The sequence below is a fragment of the Aythya ferina genome, assembly GCF_964211825.1.
Source record: "Aythya ferina genome assembly, chromosome: 1".
Taxonomy (NCBI): domain Eukaryota; kingdom Metazoa; phylum Chordata; class Aves; order Anseriformes; family Anatidae; genus Aythya; species Aythya ferina.
The window spans coordinates 141097497-141116954 of NC_140296.1; the positions used below are offsets into that span (position 1 = coordinate 141097497).

General features: G+C 41.4%; 1 long non-coding RNA gene across 1 annotated transcript; it reads right to left on the reverse strand.

Annotated features, from left to right (window-relative positions):
- Window positions 1-12109: 12109 nt before the first annotated feature.
- Window positions 12110-13656, reverse strand: LOC311424366. Its single transcript, XR_014686071.1, has 2 exons — window positions 13549-13656; window positions 12110-12874 (listed from the first exon to the last, which is right to left on the reverse strand). It is a non-coding gene; the product is annotated as an uncharacterized lncRNA (long non-coding RNA).
- Window positions 13657-19458: the final 5802 nt, after the last annotated feature.

Sequence of the window (19458 nt, forward strand, 5' to 3'; positions counted from 1 at the left end):
TTGCAGTAAAGAAATATTGTAAGCTAGAAAGAGAACATTTATTACAAGTGCATGCTATAGTGCAGTAGTTCATGAATAATTAGAGTGTGCCTCACCCGAGCTATCTGAAACGGACCAGTAAGACAGTATAATAGTATTAAGTTCTGCAAGTAGTAAACATCTGTAAAAACAAAGAACCATTTTTGATGAAAGCCATGCTAGCATTTCATTTCCTTCCCTCCCTCTTGATTAATAAAAAATGAAATGCAGCAGGAAAGCTACTTATATATAACACTAATTATTACAGACCAGAAGGCGGCAATAGGTAAGGTGATCAGCATTTTCTGAGCAGGAAAGTTAATTCCACAAGGCCCTTAACAGTATCCTGCAGGAGATGACATTTAATTTTCATGAACTTTAATTGATAAAACATTAAGATCCTAATTACTTCAAGTGATTCAAAATTTTTGAAAGGCCTGTAATGATTTTTTTCCACAAGCATTTTGGAAGCAGAATGAAAGGTTGGCACATCAATCATCTGGAAGCAAAAAGGATCTCCTCATGTGTCCAGTGCATTATGCCTTGAGCTGTATTACTGAACACAGAAAAGACTTGGCATGTTATTCATCAGCATTTTAAATGCTCTTGGTTATCTGTCTGATAAAGTGATTGTATTTTCATGGCACTGGTAAATTAAAAAAATACGTAACTGAGAACAGGCGTTAAGAGTATTCCTAATTTTATACAGTCATCTGGCTATGAAGTCATGACACCAAGTAATTTTACAAGTACTGTGAGAATAACCAGGAGGCCCTATTAACATTACCACACGGTCTCATTACAACTTTTAAAGTACTCAGCAAAATAAAATGATAGTCACCATGAGCTCTCCAGATTCATGGGATCTTGAACAGTGAGCATGGAAACTGTTGCAGTCCGTACGAGATGGAAAGTTAAGGGGGTGGAATAAGGAAGGAAGTGCCTTTTGGAACTTGGAAGTAGTTATTTACATCTTTCAGTTTCAATTTAATAATACAACTCTAGCACAGAGGAAAGACAGCATAATATGGCCCCTAGCTGCAAAACAAAATTAATTCAGAAAAACTAAGTTCTGTACGAGGTTTTTCAAATACACACAAATCCATGTATTCCTTGTAGTCCAAATTCAAAACTATATAGAAGTTTAAATTGGCTCCAGATTAAACCTCAATTCATGCAAAACAAGGCTCAGGTTTGCATGAAAACATACAGGGATCAGTGTTGTAATGCCCTGGGCTGCGACAAGATACAATGAGGGCTTTTCATTAAGGGGACTGCACCCATTCAGAGCTAACTGGTGTTAGGCTTCATGCAAACTTCTGGACCATCTGAGCATTCGGCTGTACTAAAGACAAGGCACAGGTCCAGGAAACAGATATCTGTAAGTTCTGTAAACTTCTGTAAAGTTTCCAAAGAACTAAAATTTTACAGCAGAACTTTAAACACAGTAATATTTCCCATAGCTCACCTCCCACATCTGCAAAAGGTTATTTAATGGTTGCCACCATACCAATATAGAGGATTGCACAGATGGAAATAGCTAATTGCAGGACTATCACTTCCCAGACAAAGCAATTTGAATTCTCTAGGTGCACAGAGAGTACATACTTCTGACTGCTGATTTCAGTTATGCTGCTATTTGAGTCAAAATAAAGTCAACTAGTTATATACAGATGCCATTAAATCCCAATGAAGTATGTCAGGCCTTTTGTACACTCTGCTTTCCACCAGCTTATTGCTTTCTTTTGACAACACTTATTTTTTAGAAGCAGAGAGATCAGATATCTTAATGTACATGTATCTGAGATTTCAAGCCTTTGCGGGAGGGACTGTCTAATGTAATACATAAGGAGATTGACATAAAAGCCAAAAGTACATCAGTATAAATTCTATTCCTTCAAGTAAAGGATGTCATCACTATCATGAAAGAGATAAACTTCCTAAAGTGAACTCTTCCACCTCAGACTGCTGTTGGATCTTCCATCTTCCTGAAGTGTCCATCTTGGGTGTAAATTCCTCAAAGCAGGAAACATTTTATCTTCAGTAATAACAGGAGACAGCCAAGTACACGGTCTGTGCTAAGTAATATACACAGTGAGCACAGTCAAACCAAGCATGCTTATGTATGCATCTCCACCGCATCCAACTAGACATACTATTGAATAATGGCCTATTTTGAACAGATACATGAAAGTTTTATTATTTTCTATGCACCTTCCAAGCAGTGTTTCCAGCAGGACTTCCAAGCAATTGGCTTGTTCCCAGGACTTCTGGAAAACCCTTCCTTCCCGCAGCATGCCAGAAAGCACTTCAGTGCGAGCATGGATTCCCCAAGAATGAGGCAGACAGAAGTGGGGGGGTATAAGAAAAACGTCAGGAGCAAGGCTCACAAAGCTGCACAACATCTTTTAATGGCTATGAAGCCCTTTTGCACAATGAATATCTGCAATTGAATATCTGGAGCTTTGGATAAGCTATTTTATTGGCTGGAAGAGTCAGATGGAATTTGAGGAATTGTTATTGGTGTGAGAGTCCACCATGCACCAGTGTCAGCATAAAGGCTCGAACTGTGTTTTAGGACATCCTAATAGGTCAATGCATTGGTTCCCCATATCATCACTCAAAACAGGGGCCTCAGGAAAAGCATCCCAGGGGCTCTCCCTGGGGTCCTTACCCAGGACAAGGGCAGAAAGCCTGGAAAAATCTGCATCAGTGAGGAGAAAGTGATCCAGGTCTCTTCCAGATCCAAACAAGACTTAGAGAGAGACTCCCAGATCCTAACACTGCAACACACGATGCCACATTTCTCTCAGTTTGCTGAGCAGAAAGAATGCACAGCCAAGTTATAAGCTTTGGACTTACCCCAGGTGCTTCATATGCGTGGTTTTGGGGTGAACCTGATGTTTTAAGAGGTGTTTCAGACTTGTTGCACACACAGAGCTACCTTGAACACAGCCAATAGCTCAATACTTCCAGAGCAGCTGACTCATTGCACAGAAACTGTGCAGTCAGCCTGGTTTTGTGCCATAGAAGTGTCCACGATTTCCAGATATACAACAGGCTGAGGGCAGCACCCCTCAGAAAATCTGGCCAAATATAGAAAACTCTGATTACATTGAGGTTTCTGAGAAGGCTAAGAATGAAAGAAAATGAGATTGAGAGAAGACATCTATGAAAACTCAGCCATACAGTAGCTTTAACTGGAACTCGTGACTTCTCCCTAAAAGTTACAATTCTGATATGTCAGAGCTTTCCTAAAAAAAAAAAAAAAAAACAAAACAAAAAAAAAACATACACATTTGATTGCCTTTTAGAGTTTGCATTATCATTGTCTTAGCACAAACGAGGCCAGAGACAAAAACCTGCCTTTCAGATCAACATTAGAGACAAAAAACCTTCAGACTTGTCTGCTTCTGGCCTTTCACCTTGACTTCAGCCACAGACCCTTAATTTGTGCTAACAGCACCTGGATTCTCAGTCTGTTTTGTATATCCAGGCTGTGTTGGTTTGCAGACTTAAAGGAGATCTCACACAAGTTGACCATGGTGCACACACTGCATACAGAACTTTGCAGAATGCTATGCAGCAGCTGCAACTATACCTAGGTTCCCCACCTACTGGCTAATAGCACATCTTTATTTTCTCATCTCTTATCATAAATTGCTCTTGAAGTGAATGCCAAAAGAATGAAAGGGAACCCTAAAAAGCACATAAGAGTAGAAATGCTCACCAAGGAAGCTAAACAAATCTTCACTGCAATTAAGCTAAAGCAAGGACACACCCAGAGCAGTTAGCAATTTCCCTCAGCAGGGCTTCTTTCCATGCAAAATTTTCTTCACAGACAGATTTCTTCAGGTAAAGCCTCCCCAGTTAATTTAATGATAAAAGAGCAAAGCTCCTGTGTTCTTCAAGCATTCAGACAATAATTTAAGTGGTTCTTTGTGCCCCTTCCACTACATTCAGTTTTTCATCCTTTCTTGCCTCTTTTTCCCTGGTTGGCTTTTCTTGTTGCATTGCTCTCAGCTCCTGTAATTTCCAGCAAGGAGCCACTGGAAGCAGCTCCTGTGCTGGCCTGGCATAAAAGTGCAGCTTTCCTTTTAAGCCTTCTCTTTGGCCCAAACACTCAGCTGTAATACTATTTGAATGGCATCATTTGATGAATGCTGCAATGCTCATAATTCAAAAACTGCCTCACAAAAGCTCTTCATTCCTCCCTACCTCAACAAAAAAAAAAAAAAAAAAAAAAAAAAATCAAAAACACATCTGTCAAAAATGTAAATTTTTTTATACATATACACACAAATCTCCTACCAGTTAAAGCAAAATTACTTCTCAAGCTCGAAGTTGAAAACAGATGACAAGTACAGCACTGAGCATCTGATAATGTTTTGGTAGCGCAGCTAAACTGCTTATAAATACTGTTTTGGGATCCCTCTCCCACCCACCCCTGCATATTGAAAATTCTCTACTAAAACTCCTGAAGTTCTCATCAGCCCTTTTTCCTTCCATTGCTTGGTCACATTGAGGGCTTGTTTTCTTTCAGGACAGACATTCCCCGCTGTGCTTTTCCTGGTTTCGGACTATTTTTAATATTTACTTTAAGTTGCTATAGCAACAGGGAATCACAGATGGTAAGAGTTAGAATTATGCCACAGGAGACATTTATCATCATGGCTTTGTATAATGTGAGCTCTTGTTCTCTCAAATTTTCCCCATACTGGACACTCCCCTGTTTATTTTATGATGACTGCACTAATGAATGCATATGCCTAATGAAAAATAAGACTCAAATGTATCAGTACATGTTTAATGGCATATGGTAATTGCATTAATGAGAAAGTGCCAGCATTTATTTCTTTCCATTTCCCACCACTACTGAAAGAGCCAGATTTCCTATACCAGATTTCATGCTTACCTTGTTCCACAAATAAATCACGTTATTTCAGTGGTGCAAGTATTTGGTACCATCAAGGTGACTGGAAGCCAGACTGGGTTACATACAACATAAGAGCACTGTATGCACCACAGCCCCTCAGGGGAATCATGTACATCTCCAGTAATTCAGAAAGGACCCAGAAAGGATTCAACAAAATATATGAACAGCCACCAGCATCTTCAAAAAATGTGGTATGCACCTATAAGACCTGGGCCTGAATGTGGAAAATCCTGGATCAGGGGTCACTCAACACCTCTGGACATCAAATCAATTTTCAAGTACTAGCGTCAGAAAATATTGGCAATTATTATTCTGTTTTTCACGTAGTTTGAGCCAGCTGAATGAGTTTTAGCTGCTACCCCAGCTGTGAATGTTTGGATATCAATGACAGTATCTTCTCCCTGTAAATTCTCAAAAGCCCTTTTAAAATGAAAGTATTTTAAAACCAGTTTTCAGAAGCAAAGTTCCCTTCCAAAAAGGTGAAATGATTCCTTGGTGCAAATCACCAGCAAGACACCCTGAGCTGAGCCATGCCAGCCTCCCTGGAAATCCTCACCATCACGTTCCCCTGGGAGAGCCCAGGATGATATACAGTCATAAGTTACTTAGGCCTCACCAGCTTGGTCAGTTACTATGGCTCAATACAAACACACAAAACACAGGTCAAATTCTCCCTTTGGCACATGGCAGGTTGCTGCAATATAGCATCTCCAGGATTTAAAAACAAGGAACTTTTGTTTCATATTTCAGGTACCAAAGAGTTTCAAGTACATTTTGTCTTCTAAGGATACAGCAGTCACACAAAAATGAAGTGAATTCCACAGGTCAGTCTTGAAGATGTCTTAACAGCTATCAGTGCTCAGCCTCACTAGGCAACTCCCACAGAAATACACTCATGTATATTGAGCAGACTTTTGCTGTGCTTTTCTAAGCAAATAACTTTCATTACTCAGTCACCATCACCATGAATTCTGTTTGGAGCTCATTGATATCTGATAGAAAACACCTCCAAACTCAAGTAATACTACAAAGCACCCAGCTTATCACACCATGGCAATTTGGAAGAAAATGTACTATTGAATTATGGTATTTCACAAACACCTGGCAAATTCAGAGGGTTTTTTTTTACAGGTACAGTCCAAACAAGGTCAAATCCACAAAGTAGATTTTTTTTCTGTTAATCTCTTCATAATATGGTTACCTCTAAGACACTCTCTTTAAACAAGGTAGCAGAGAAAGATGGAGAGGGTCAGCATGAAAAAGAGACTAAAATGTGTAGCACAAGCCTTGAACAAATTTTGACATATAAAACTTAGTTTTTAAAGCAAAACTTTAAGAAACAAACTTTCTGAAATACACTGGCTTGGACTCATAGTGGTAAATACTGGAGACTAAAAATCTCAGCAGAGTTATACCCACTCTAAAACACACAAGTTAAAGAGATGATGGCTTACAGTTCTCAAACTAGAATGAATTCTGAAATGAAGACCAAATGTAGAGTTAATTCTATATAATTAAATCTAAAATCAGAAGTAGAGGGATTTGTCCAGACCTTGGCTACTGTATATATTGCTTTCTTAAAAAGATATTTGAATTACTTTTTGTAAAAGCTAACAGGAAAAAAGTAATTGTAAAGTTAGGGAAAAGAAAATAAAAATAAAAATAAATAAATTAATTAAAAAAAAAAAAAGAAAAAGAAAAAGCCTTTGAAGTGTCAGTTGTTATTCAAATGCAACAGATAGAGAAACTAAAAATAAAATAAAATAAATGTATTACATGCCTATAGAAAGGTAGTGGGTGACAGAGGCTGATTTCCAGAACAGATGACTTTATGCAATGCCTAGATAATTAATCAGGAAAACAGTCAGGCTCTTGACAGCCTGACAGCAGAGAAATACTAAAAAAAACCTGTGCTGTCCTTATCCCAAACTTGCAGAGACTACCCAAAGCTTCACAGCCATCCAGAACTACAATGTAACCTGTAGATACACAGCTACCCTCTTAAAATACCTGTGTCAAAATAGCATCCTAGGATCCTCCTGCTCATAGATTTCCAAGGCAGGAAGTGCTCAGAATGAATGATCAGCAAGTTATTAAGCTAGAGTTTTGTTTCAGCTTGTTGAGAGACAAGGAGAATGTCCCACCATCACACCCAGCTTTCAAGAGTAATGTGCAAACAGCATTTCTGACACATTTTCACTTTCTTTAATTTAGCACATGCACTGGATGGAAGACACCGCTAGTAGTGATACTGCTGGTGATACTGCCAAAGGCCCCCATCCAGCACATATTGAAGCCAAAAGAAAGACTCCCAGAACATAGAGCAGATTCTGAAAAAGGCCCATAGTGGTTGGACACATGCAATATATCCTTTCAATCTTTACTTGTTGAAATATAGGAGCTTGGAAGGAGGTTGCACAGACCATATAATCTTTTTTTGTACTTCCAAAACAGAACAGCTTAGTAACTGCTCTGCAAATATAATAAAAGTAATAAGGCCAAAGACACTGGTACTACATATGTTTTCTAAGTTATAAATAGAGCATGCTGTACGTGCTTTCATTACCTAAGACAACATCCTCCAAGCAAAGGCAGACTGATTGAAGAGGCCCCTCTTTAAGCACTCTGATTTTTTGAATGCCCAAAGCATTCAGAAACCCAAGTTTCAGAAGTTTATCACTGTTAAAGTAGAACAAGTTCTTCCAAGTTTGCTTCATAGTAGATTTCCCCCAAAATTCTTGCCAGGTGCCTCTGACATTTGTTGGCACTGACATCATGAAAATGTGGAGGACAAAGAAAATAACAGTCAAACTGGCACTGTACTTCAAGCAGAGATTAACTAATTTCTCATTATTTTTCCTTAGTACATACAACAGCAATGGTTTAACTCAGCATTATCAAAAGCTGTCAAATGTAGGTGACCCCAGTGAGTCAGATCACCCTTCCTTTAAGGTGTTAAAACAGTATTTGCTGCACAGCAGATATTACCTTCCAGTTCAAGGATGTTCTTCACTAGTAATGTACTATGTCTGTGCACTGAGTATTCCTCACTATTCTACGTTCAGGAAAGGGGGACCAGTATAACATTATCACATCATAATTGCCCATGATTACAGAGAATTTGAAATATGAATTTGAAGAGTTCGTTGTTTGTTGGTTGGTTTTGTTGGGTTTTGTTTATTTGTTTTTTGCTGGTTTTATTTTGTGTGTGTGTGTGTGTGTGTGTGTGTTGTGGTTTGTTTTTTTTAGCAATACCTGCCCAAGGGAAGCTGCTGAACTACTCTCAAAGTTATGTAAGCTAATCTCTGGTTATCCAAGTAAAATCACAAGCAATCTGCTTATTTACAATTGGAGCTATGAAAATAAAAAATAATAATAAAAAAAAAAAAAAACAGAAATACATTTTAAGTTAATCCAAAATGCAAATAGCTCTTCAATCATAGTGCTAAAAGGCTAAATGATTAGGTCAGTTCCGTATAGCATCTTAATCATGGCAAAGGAAAATCCTTTACACTATGAGAGAACTAGATTGAGAACTGCAAATTCAATTCCCCTTGCCTAGGGAACATCTCAGCACCATCAGCTCCCAGCCACTGGCCAGCCAAGGGACAACAAGGGGGATATTGGAGTTGCCAATTTGACCAACCTCAATCAAATTTAACCAACAGGTTTGTGGGAAGGTGAGGAGAGGAAGAGGGACCAGTATCAGCTGAGCATCCTCCTCAGCATATCACAAAGGGATGTTAAAAAAAAAAAAATAGCTTTTTCTTCAAAAAAATACTGCTTACATGCCATCTTTGGATCTTCTAAAGACATTTAAACTTCTACCAAAAAATTAACATTCAGGTCTGCTAACTTCAATAGTATTTTTCATCACAACTCCCTTCCAGCAGTCTGTAGCTCTCCTGAGGACCCCAGGACTGTGGTAGCAGAGGAAGCAGCCCCCACCCTGCTAGGGGAGCCCACAGATCCACGGGGGCAGGCTGCAGTCCTGGCCCAAGCCTATCCATTTATTTCAGCTGGCTTTTGGACAGGAACACAACACTGCCACAAAGTGTTGTAGCCACAGCATTAATTGTTGGAGAAGAGCCGGCAGAAAAAAAAAAAAAATGGTTTGCTGGAGACACCAAAACGAGGTCAAGAGATAGCAACACAGAAATTCCCATAAGAAGTATCAAAGAGGAAAAATATCTGATGAAGGTCCTAGTTTCCTAGCCAAGTGGATTAACAGCCTGACCTACAGACACTGTCAGAGACATCTGTGGGAAGCCAACACAAGTCCAGGGAAGACACAGCAGCAGCAGCACATGGACTGCTGGTTTCATGGCTGGCCCACGTGGCTGCAGTTCACACTGCACCCTGCTTCTTTGGAAGGTTCTTCATGTTCCTGTGTGTTTACATTTCATTTTCTAAGATAGCCTGGCTAAGGGCAGGTAGTTCAAAGTCGTGAGTAAACTTCTTAGAGCCACCTATCCATGCATGATGGCTCCCTTCCCCTTTGCTAACACCACCTCCTAACATGATGCAGTTGAGAGGAGCCACATGAGGGGACAGCTCTCCCTATTGTTTGAGCCAACCTGGCTCACTTGACTGAAACAGGTCACACATACATCCTAGCCAACAGGCATAGAGGTGATAATCTCCACCTGAAGACTCATCATCACTGGTTCTGGAAGATATTGCCTACATCCCACATTTTGGAGCTGCTTGGCAGTGTTCCTACACATTAGCCAAGATATTTGGTTGTCTCCATGTTTTGTTACTCCTAAACTTTCAAACTAGGTCATAACTTCCTCACAACAGGGTTGTTCATTATTTAAAACAGATTATTCCCTTTGCTACCTAAGGATTTAAAGCCAGCTCATACAGATTATGTCTTCCTCCAGGCAATATGAACATTCATTTTACCTGAAGAATGCAATAAGAAGGAACAATCTTCTGTTGTAATTATTACATATGCCTAGTTTTAAGATTAAAAGTTTTTATTCCCTGTCCACATGGACACCATGTGTGTAAGGAAATGCTCTAATTAAATTCATTGAACTACAATGTGAGCCATAATTTAAATAATAGAAAAATGAGGTATTGAATTTCCAAGGATATTTTGTAATTGGAATGAGAGCAGCTGCCAAAAGAAGACAAAAAGCTTCAGGGCAAACAGGGTCTATGGGTTTGGGCAACAGCAGGTAAGCAGAACCCTAGATCTGAGAATGATTACATGGATTTTTCTAGCTTGGAAAGAAAAAGACTGAAGAATTAACAAAGTACTCTGCAATAAAACACATGTAGAAAACACACTCTGAACACACTCTTATTGATAAACTGAAAACAGCAGAGTCCTCTCCTGTGAGGACACATTCTCGTGTGGGTAGAGAGCAGGAGAAACAGATACACTTTCTTTTGCCAGTGGGGTTTCACAGAAGTTAGAACTGGCTCAGGTAGAACCATTTATTATCTGATTGGACCTTGCTTGAGTTTAGATAATTCTTGGGAGAAGATCCATCTGTGTGTTTGGAGTAAAAATCATAGTATAGACACAAGCAGTTTAAGGAAGCTTTCACCAAGTCTTATACAGTACTTCTAATTGATTATAAAATGTTCCCAGTGTAAACGAGCTCTGAAAGTCAGGATTCCCACAATTCACTCCTGCCATTGAAAACACCTTACTTGCATGATCTGTGCAAGCATCCCAGCTAAATGAGACTCCTACATTCTCTTTTTTTAGTTGAAATTAGTATCTCCTGTACTCACACAGCACCAAACAATGGGGAACTTTCAATGCTTTCAGATATCATGGGACAGAGACAGAAAGTGTAAAAAACTGAAAAGGGAGAAAGCATGATGGCACAAAGTACACAAAGGCTGGTAGGACCAAGCACCAAAACAATATTCACTAGACCATCAGATGCATACTACCCTGAATGGAGAAATGAACTATTCTGTATTGCCAAAGAAAACACAGCTTAATTTTAAGACAATTCTGTTCAGAGGCATCAAACCTAATCCACCCTCCTCATTTCGCAGCACTATTTACTCAGTAAGAAAGAGCATGAATGTATGAAACGAAAGGATCAAAACGAAACCCTCACACTCAGTCCCCACAGGCTACCCTAACATAATCTATAACATATTTTAACAGGTCTATCATTCTAACTTAAAGTTAGACGTCCTAATAACATTTTATTTCAAGTGTGTTTTTTTCCCCAATAATTGGCAATATTTTGGGAGCACCTGGAGACAAAAGCTCATATGAGAATTACAGATTTCCTTGGAAAAATGGCCTATTGCAGCAGGAAAAAAAAAAAAAAATACCATAGCCCTAGAGGTTCACAATTGAATAGGAAAAAAAAATGACATCTTTTTTATAAGTCACATTACTTAAGCCAAGTACTGAGCCTGGGAGGAGCCTGACTCATAATATCAGAATGTTTAGAGTTGTCAGTATTTTTAGTGCTGTCACTATTGCACATGTTTACTGTCACACCTACCTTTTCTTTCATTTTAGCTTGAATATCAGAACTCTTCAGATCTAGATCTGGATTTTGAATGCAGAAGTCCAGCAATGATCAAATTTTAATCACGTCCACCAAGCAGATATGAACCATCTCAAGTGAACAATGAAAACCCCTTCACAGATAAGCAACCCAATGCAAAAGCAGCCATAAATAGCATAAAAGCTCCAATTGTTTTCTTTTAAAAGTAAACACAATTGTTTCAAACCCAGCCATTTGCCAAAATAAATCAGAATACGCATAATTACATTATAACACAAAAGGCAACACAAATACCCCTTTCCTGGGGTAATGTCATCTAATCGATTTAATTTTACATTGTTAGTTCTGCTGCAATAGTAGAGGCAAAGTATCAGGACATTAAATGTTACTTGTCCTTACACAGCTTTGAAAATTAAGCACTAAAACTGAAGTCTGAAAACTTTCTTCAGAACTCTGTGGAAGAACAGAATTGCACTAAGGCGCATATTTCCGTCTAGGCACGCAGATCTGAAAACCTGCATTTTAAAGAAATGAGTTTCTTGTGAATTATATTTCAGTCCCTGTCCCTTTTGTTTTCTGATGAGGCACAGTGAGCTGCAGCTGCTGCCAGACCTCTGTTTATGCAAATGTGCATGCAACTCCATTTCCCAGTAAGCCAATGCCACAAAAAAAGTGACCCTTTTAATTAGCTTCAGGTTCATTTCCAGAGTGCCGGGGGTCAGAAGAGCAGAAAAGCCTGCAGAAGAAAAAGTGTAAGGACAGCTCGGTTCTTGAACCCGTAGCTTCACATGAAGTAGTTCAGACCACCCTTTTTCAGCAATGTCTAAGCAAGGCCACAGAAATAACTCACACAAACCATCCTGGGCACACGGTCAGTGCAACTCCACAGCGACAGTCCATGTTTCTGTGAGTCCAGGGCCATCACCAAAAGGCAGGAAGGTGTGCCTGGGCATTCTCACTCTAGGTATCATGAATGTAGCCTCAACACCAGCAGTCAATGTCCTTCCTCCATTCTAGCCTTAGAACAGGCTCTCCTCACTAGATCCAAGATTATTTTCTCTGTTAATGACAACTGTTATTTGTGCATTAACATGCTTCAGTAAGAACAGCCTTCAGCTCTGCAGCATAGCTACGTGCTCTGAGCAACAGAGGTGTCTAGGAGAAGCAACAAGCTGTCTGGAGTTGTCAGAAGGAAGATTGCAGCAGTGGGACAGCAGATGCTGCTGGTAAGAGGAGAAAAAGCAAACAAGACTCCTCTTCAGCTAAGCCATTTGTCTCAAGACAGTAATCCTGCTTTGAGCTTGTTTTGTCCCTTTACTTCTTTCACCAGGTCCCCTGGTCCATTTCTTCACTCTACTTCTTTCTCTACATCTGATAACTCTGTGTTGGCCCAGCCTCAGCAGGTCACACTCCTTACTCCCCATATCTAGAAAAAGAAAAAAAATCTGCTAGTTTCTAATGAATTCAACCCAACTTTTTCTCACTAAAAGTGTAGATATGCCTGCCAGCCTAGTCATGTACAGAAACAGGCTGCAGACGACTGCCTATCCATTCTTCTTTTCATGGGGGGAATTCTGTATCTCAAAAATAGCCAATTTCAAATGAATCTGAAAGAATATCTCAACAGCTGTTAAATTCTTTTAAGATTAAAAAATAAATATTAAAAAAAAAAAAAGAAATTAATCTAAGTACAGAGGTGTAAATCAGCAACCATACTGAGGGCAAGGCTGCAGTCTGAGTTTAGGGGGTAACTGCACCCATTCTCAACTTACCTCAGCAAAGCACCTAAGCACAAAAGTCCCAGAAAAAAAAGCCAGAAGCTGAGGGGAACCCAGCAGCAGCAGTCCCACAAGGCTGATAACAACATCCCCAGAAGCAGCCCCAGACACAGCAAGCAGAAAACCAAGTCCAAGGTCCATTTGTGGAGTCCCCTCAGGAGCAGGGAGGGGACAAAGTCGGGCAAAGGACTGCAGACATGCAGAAAGGCACGCTGGAGGTCCCCATCCAGGAGAGAGTTACCAACAGCACAAATCTAAGGTCCACCCAGGAGGCAGAACCAAAGGCGAGGCTGACAACCAAAGCTCCTACAATGCAACCTACCTGGGGCTACACCCATGGGGCTCCTGGGGGTGCATGGAGGCCTCAGATGAAGGTAGTCTGGAAAATTATAACCTATTAGTGCCCTCAGGGCCCTCACAATGAGCACCTGTTACTACCTTTTCTGGAGACCATCAGGGTAAGTAATATGGTGGAGAGAAGATAATTTTCAGTATCATGTTATTTGGAGGTAAATTCACTCAGTCTAACCATAAAATTCAAAGCTTTAGAGCTTTCACTTTAAAGAAGAAAGAGTTGCTCACCTCTACATTTTATCCATATAACTTCTTCTTGAAAACTCACAATTAATGTGAGATGACTTGCTTTTATTGCACTGATACACACATTCGTTGTCAAAGCAAGCACGTTAGAATACTTCCTAAATTCTGAAAACAAATTCATACACAAGTCTTATCGCAGAGAGTTTCTCTAGTAAGCCATCAAGGATTTCAAAGTTAGGTCACAAAGACAGTCTGACCATGTGGCACAACTTCTGGAGGAAGGCTTTAAAGGTGGATCGCCCCTAAACCAAGCCATCCTGTCCAATATATTCCCATTGCCTCCACAGAACTGGATTCAGGAATTCATGAAAGGTCTTAGAGAAAGAGAGACACAAGTCTCTTAGGAGAAGGATCCTGTTAAGAAACTGCCATGGTCACCAGGAGCCCTCCAAAATTACTCAGACCCACTAAGGAGATCTGACCCATCCAAAGTCCCTAGCCCCACAGCTCTGGCTCCCCGTCCTTGTGACTTCAACCCCAAAGTCACTGAGACTTGCATGAAAGTTGACGGGGAACAGATAATACACCTTCACATCACACTGAAGTGTCACCGTGAACCAGGCCTCTTTTTGTGATAACCTAATGAGCATGTGGAGAAAGAGAAGATGAGTAGGGGATGGCAACCATGCTTGCAGGAAAAGGGACACTTCCTCTTGGAAGAGTTATTTAGATGTGTATCTCCCATTTCCAGGAGCATCTACCCTGGCACTGTGCAAGTGGCTGTTTTGCAAACATTTTGTACTGCCAGTACTGTGAGATGCCCAATAACCACGGCCCCCATATCGCTAGTGGCAGCTGCCTTGATGATGCTCCATGATAGAGAGAAAACTTCAGCTCTGCATTTTTCTGGATCTACTCCCACACGTGGGAATTGCACAGTAGGTGAGCACAGCCCATTGCAACACACATCGCTGGGGAAAGGCTCTGTCACTTGTACCAAGCCTAAATCATGGCATCCATCTGGTGGCTGAAGCCTTGCGTGGGATCAGCTCTGCTGTGGAGGGAGAATTTCTCCCTGTGTGCACCCCACAGGAATCATCAAATGGTGGCTTCCCAAGGGGAGACAGCACTTGAGCACTTAGTGCCGACATGAGGGCTGAGAACAGCACTGTGCCTCTCCTCTCCTCCACACTGGGCAGAAAGTTGGGTTTGGCACCAAGTCCTCTCAGTGCCTTCTGCAGATGCAACACACACAGATGCAACAACACATCCACTCACATGCACAGAGGAAAAATACGGAGTTATGTTCATTAGGAACAGGGAATCTCTCTTCAAGAAAGATGGTGCCAATTAGAGAGATTTGTCAGTGTCATTTCAAACAGAGCCTAGGATGAGCTGTGCCACAGGAAGAGGACAACACAGTGAGGGACCAGAGCTTAAGTACCTAGGCAGAGTCATTACAGAGCCAGTGAATATAGGAAATGAAAGATTTCCCAACCAAATCCTGGGGATTTTACGTTTTAACCAAGTTCTCAAGCTTCAGTTTTAATTGTGCTTTTACTTGGTGCAAAGCAGTTTTAAAAAGCAACTTAGGGGGAGAAAATGAAGAGACACAGTTATACGAGGCTTGGGACATGTGGAGCTAAAATGCTGACTGTTGTCTTGGGCAGCTCACAAACAGTACTTACGCAAGCTGGGAACTGTGCACCACTGCCAGTGCTCCTTTAACTCCTGACCTTTTCCTGGACGTCAGATGGGAATGATTTTTAGTCTATCCGGTCTGGAGTGAATTTGATCCCGAGCACCAGGGCAAGGGAAGAAAAAAGTTTATTCTTTAAAAGTTTTACATACTGGATGCTTAAAATTTAACGCTCGCCCCTTAGAGCTATATTCCTAGTTCAGAGCTGGTAAGAAGCAACATGTTTTTTGCTTTAATCCTTTCCAAAGACACATTCCATAAATCGTTAGCATCCTTGCCAACCACTCAGTCTCTTAGCGAGCCCACATACCAGCTTTAAAGTAAGCTCTTCTAAAACCAATGCAACAGTCCTGTGGGTTAAGTTTATATTATTTCCAGATTCGTATAGCTGCAGGCTCCTTTTTAAAGTTGCAAATGATAAGTCATCTCTTTGTTGCCAGTACTTTTCTTTTCTTAAAAAAAAAAAAAAAAAAAAAAAAAAAAAAAAACTTTGTTTAAACATTGTTCACTGATGCACTTAGTGAAAAGCAGACTGTACTAGCTGTAACATAGCTGTGCATGCTGTAGCAACAGGGATACAGTAAGTATTTTGCAGCAGGAGGGGTGAAGAATCCCTGCTTGGACAATTCAGTCTATTAATAACTCCAGTATAGATACCACTGCTTAAAAACAAATTGAAGCACAGCAACAAAAGCAATATATTGCACTGACACAGCACCTCTCATCTCAAAATGCACTAGTTGCATACTCTCAACAGCATAACCACAAGCTGTCCAAAGCAGCTATTCTAAAAAATACAAGGGCATGAGGGACTTCCCTATCCTCTCATGCCAGCTACCCACAGAGCATAAAAAAGCATAATACAGTCACTCCTCCTTCTGGCACACTTGGGTTAGGTAAAATTCTCCTGTCTGCTCACTGATGCCTTCATCTCTCCCTTCCCTGACCAACAGAGAAAGTGGGGAAACAGACAGCAAACACTTAACCACACTGAAGTCCTCTTTTTTTTTTTTCCTCTTTTCCCTGATAGACTGTAAAAAATTATTGTAAAAATGACACCACATTAAAATTAGAGTGTAGAAACATTAATGTGTGAAATACTCCTCTTTTCACCTTTTCCTGCCTTGCCTGCTTTTGTGTTCTGCTGTCTCCACCAGTGCTGCCATGGCTCACCGAGAATCAGGCTGGGTTTGAGAAAACATTTGCTTCTCTCCACAGGGGGAGCTCATTTTCTCCTACCCCCTTGGAAGCCTCCAGCTTCTGCTGGTTTGAGAATCAGTTGCTTTCCCCAGCCTCTCTCAGGAAGTAGGTACCAGAAGCAGAAACAAATAAAAGCAATTGCAGGAAATGCAGGGGAGTGATGCTAGCCCCTGTTTTCAGATCTTAGTCCATGGGGCCTCTTCCACTCCTGCAAGCTCCCACAGTCCACACCAGCACGGGTCCTTGGCTGTCAGTGGGAGCTCTCGGTTTACTTAAAGAAAAATCTGCTTTTACACTCCCAACTGCCTATCTATGTGCGGAGCTGGGCAGTGGTACCCAGTGACATGACCTATTTATTTATTTTTTAATGACACATGCTGCAAACTCATCAGCCTCCAATTTAACCTTGACAAACAACGGGGAATTGGTACTGGGAGCTCCAGTGAAGACTGGACTGACGCTAGACGGCATTTGTCAGTGTACCGTGGTTATCAGTATACTGTGTTTGACCCTTTTTTATGGATCAGCTGGGAAACCAAAGCTCCCATGCCTGCCTGTGAACTCACACTGTGGTTCTGCAAACATTTATATAAACAACTTAATCCCACATACTTGACTGGTCTCCTAATTGAATATTTGCAAGACTTTGACCTTCATGTAAACTGACTTTGCAGGAGACCAGGCAGCAATTTCCATGCATTAAAAGACAAGACTGGCATTAAAATACCAAAAATCCATTCTCTCCATGCTTAAATTCACCCTGAGTTTACCTTTTGTCCCTTGAAAGAGAGAAAAGAGAAGAAATGTTAGGATGCAGAAACAGAAATAGGGTCAGACATGAAAGCAGAGCTGACGGACAAGCATGCAGAGTTCCTCTTGGCTCACCCCGTTGTACTGCGTGACTGTTTGGGGACCTCAAAAAGTCAGGTATGGGACATCTCTTTCTAAAAATCAGATCTCTGCATGAAAAAAGTCAGAGGGTTTCTTTCAAAGTCTGATTCAACTGATTACATTCTCCAGCACAAAGCAGAAGGTAGAGCTTCCGTGCACAATTAGCGTGAATATTGATTGACCTTGGGCATACACAGGAGCTGCTGGAGAAAACTACATTAGCGTATTGTAAAGGTAATGCGTTGCTTAGCAAGCTGTGGTACAGCAGGGAAGTCGTGTAATTATCTTGCAGAAAAAACGTGTGAAGAAGCTTGCAGACAATGCTTCCTGCCAGTGCCCCAGGCCAAGCACTGGAACGCTTCTGGGATAAGGCCGGAGCTGGAATGAAGCTATTCCCCTCTCATTTCCCTTAAATGGTGTGTCTGACTCACTTCAGTTGGGGGACATGCCTTGGTTACTCACCGACTGTTTATCTAAATGTTAACCATGTGATTAAAATAACTGCTTCATAAATCCCCAGATCACCAGGAGCCGTGCCCTGGTATCTCTCACGCTGATGTAAGTCCCAAGAGCAGGCCTTGGACACGCACTCGCTCGCATGAGTGTTTGCTGTCCGTGCCACGGACGCAGCTCTTGCTACTGGCCACGGGACAGAGCAGAGCCACCCTTAGCCTTCTTTTGGTCAGCCTGGGATGGCATCAGGTCTCCAAAAGGACCTCATGGGTCACCATGTGAACAACAGGAGTGTCCTGTGGTTAACCTGCTGAGGCCAGACTGGCTCACACCCTTGTTGAGCCATGACTTCAGGCCGTAGGATGGTGCAGAAAATTCTCTTGGACTTTCCATTTCAGTTCTCTAGCTGCTAAATGGAGAGAAGTTTTTTGTTTCCTCCTTCCACCCTTGCAGGCTGTAGCTTCCCCATTAGCACCAGTCTCTTAGCCATACGTGAGCATGGCGCATCCAGGTTGGGGTTTCAGACAGGATTTTGCTGCAAGTGTAGTTCTAGTGATGGTGTTCAAGACCCACATCTGCCTTTGTAAAGCATATAAAATATATCTGGATGGGAGGGATAACCAAGCCATTTCAGGTCTGGGCCCAATATTTTTGGCTTCCTGTTTTGCTGGAAAATCAGTGTAAATTTGGTGCCAGTCATTTCTCCCGATGCTATAGGAGGATAGAAAGCTCTCCTAGCTGCAGGATGCTGACTTGCTGTCCTGCTGTTCAGCCACCAAGGTGAATAGTGGGGCAAAAGGCTGGGAAAGGGAGTGCTCCCTGGGCTGCAGCCTCAGCTGGATGCCACTCGCCAGAGCTAACGGGGCCATGACCCACGAGCGCACGTGCTGGGACTGGGAGGACACTAATTTGTTGACAGTTAACAAAGCCGATATCCGAGGGATGTGTCATAATATTGCAAGGAGTACAACTAAAATAACGGAATGTGTTTTCAGTTTAGATGGTGTATTTTTGGCTAATGAATGCAGAGGAAAACAAAGGATGAGTCCTTATGAGAGGGGGAAGTAAAACCCACTGCTTTGAACCCCGAGGCTGCCCCTCGGAGTAGGGGCATATAGCAGTATTCAGTAGTACTCGCCAAGACTTAAATCACAGATATACACACATGTGGAGAAAAGATAAAGGTTTATTACCAAACCCAACCAAGTCCCAGTGCTGGTACGAACTCCCAGTGACATCCATGGGTTTTGGATTAGGCCCCTAATGATCTGCATTTATCCCTTCAACACTGTAGTTGCTGGAGGTGCCAAAAGTGGATTGAGGCAATATAAAACAAGAGAGAAATTCCCACAGCAGCACTGAGCTCTTTAGCTGGTACTCGTAGAGAGCACATTTCTTTGCCAGCTCCATAAAGCAGGACTGCTAGAGGGGGACTCATGACTGTTTGCT